Here is a 2503-nt window from a genome sequence, read left to right on the forward strand (position 1 = left end):
CGCTTCAGGCTTTATCAGCCTTCTAAATATAGCCTCTCCTGACACTGACTGCTGGGTGGCTGGGGAAGAAATCTGGTGCTTTTAACTTTCCCCCCAGTTCAATCTACCTCCCTCAGCTGAGAACTGGAACAACGGATGATGTTATTAGTTAGATTCTCAAGTGTCCGTTGTGGCCCTTCCAGAGTCAGGAAAAGATGTCCCAATGCCTAAGTCTTTCAATTGCTGCTCCTTCTTCAGGGTCACAACTAATGGATATGGGATGTTGGAAGGAGTGGACAAGCATCCTAATACAAGTTTTGTTTTGGGAAGACTTAGAACAGGGGTCCACAATTTTTTTGAACTTGAGGGCACCACAGAAATTCGGACACTGGATGACTGTTTAAAAATATTTTCTCACATAAACTCAGCTTAACTGACAGTCCTGCAGTGAAGATGTTTTGTGTTGTGGTGGCAACTGCTTTTTAAAAATCTGCAAAACCAGATCACCATTGGCCAAAGGCAAAAACCCCGCCCGGCCCCACTAACTTTCTAAAAATATTAGCCAGGAAAAGTACCTGTGGGAACCAGAGTCTACATAGGCATCATGTAGGAGAACTCTTAGAGGATGAGTTTTCTTTCGTGGCCAGTATCTAAATAATGTGGGACCAAGAAGAATTTTTCTTCCAGGTAGACTATTGACACTCTCTCCTTTGGGGTTTGGGGAATTGCAATATCTAGATTAGCTCACTTGCCAAACCATTGGGAGTGACTGTGCTGCTCTGTATAGCGTACGTCGGTCTGGTGTATCTTGTTGGCTCCTAGTTTCTGCTTCACAGCAATCTGGATTATGTGTTTTGATCTGAGAGGCCAATGTGCAGAAGTGGGCAAAAGAACATAAGGATCTACTGATCCAATGAACCTCCTGTCTTTCCTGATACCTCTGGTATCGTTCTATATTTCAGAGGATTTACAATAACTGGATAACTGAGTAATCTCTGAAATCTTGTTCTTGATATTAGGGTTTATTTATTTGTTTTAAAAAATCATATTTTTCCTTGTTGCAAGCCTCCATGGGTATTTTTAATTAGAGTGAAGGAGCATAAATCTGATAAATAAATATTTAGTTCTGTATAGACTATATAAAATGATAAAGTTACTAATAGGGCTCTGCACTTAACTTATTCTGTGTCGCTATTATTTATTAATATTTTAATATTTATTAAAATTACTGTTTTAGCCATTTCATTGGGGTTTCTTTGTTTGTTTCCCTCTTTCCCAGGAAACATTTCTTGCTGCTGCTCCTTCCAGGAAAGATGCAGTTGTCAGCAGTCACCCCTTGCCAAGGGAGCCTATCTGCTAAATTTCAGACAGGTTGAAGAAACTGTTCCCATTTTACAGGCTCTTAAAATCCCTTCTTGCAGAACAGGAACAAGGAAGCATTGTACCACAGGGAAACAAGGTCCGTATGGCAGAGTGGGCACCAATAATGCAGTCACTTGGTCAGGTACCACATTAACAGGAACACAGAGTCATCTCTGGATGTGCATGAAAGTATTAGAGGAGAGCGGTGCTTATAGATGCTATATGGCCCATGATCTTTTCAGGACTGCTCATATGCTAAGATGGGCAAGTTAGCCCCTGAGAAAAGCACAGTAACTCTTAAGAATAGAATGGACAGAGAAAACAGGAGGTACTGATCATATAATGGAATTAAAGCCAGTCAACAATATGATTGGTGTAAACACTTTGGAAAGGCCATTGTCCTCAAGGGAACAGATCTCTGCCATCTGGAAATGAGCTGTAATTCTCGGGGGTCCCCAGGTCCCACCTGGTGGGCTGGCATCCCTAGATCTAGCTCATGCAAATTTCTCTAATCTTTAAGGTGTCACAAGGCTCTTCTTGATTTTGGCTGCAGCAGATTGCCATGATCCTCTCCTCTGGAATGAATAATGGACTGGGCTCCCACAAACATGTTTGACGGAACATGTGCCTTTGACCCCTATTCGTGCTGGTCTGAGGAAATTAGAGGGGGGGACAGGGCACCAGAAACAGAACAAGAATTCACTAAGCTTTAGTTACAAAAGTACCTTGGACAGTAGATTGCAGCACTGGGTGGAGCAAGTATTTGAGAGCACACAACCTAACAGCAGTGCTGAATAAACAAGACAGCTACAGCAAAACAAATTAAAAAATGAAACTAAAATGCAGGTTAGCAGCATGAATAGAAATTAGACTGAAATACTAGGGATAATGCTCTAGCTGTAAGGGAAAAAAATGTTCTGATCTGTGTAATGGCTACAAATAAGCAGCTCCCTGTGGTTTTAACTGTCTCCATAAAATGGAAGCACCTGGAGCAGCCCCGTGCCTCCTTATTGTGCAGCATTTCCCCCAGTATGTTCACCTGGACCTCGGTGATGCCTTATTGCTTCCTTGTGTACCTGTCTGTCAGGAGAGAGGTATGTTTACTTAGGTTAGGGTGGGGTGACCGAGAGAGGGCACAAGCATTTCCTTTTGGGAGGGGGGG

Source organism: Paroedura picta, chromosome 6, assembly GCF_049243985.1.
Source record: "Paroedura picta isolate Pp20150507F chromosome 6, Ppicta_v3.0, whole genome shotgun sequence".
NCBI classification, from domain to species: domain Eukaryota; kingdom Metazoa; phylum Chordata; class Lepidosauria; order Squamata; family Gekkonidae; genus Paroedura; species Paroedura picta.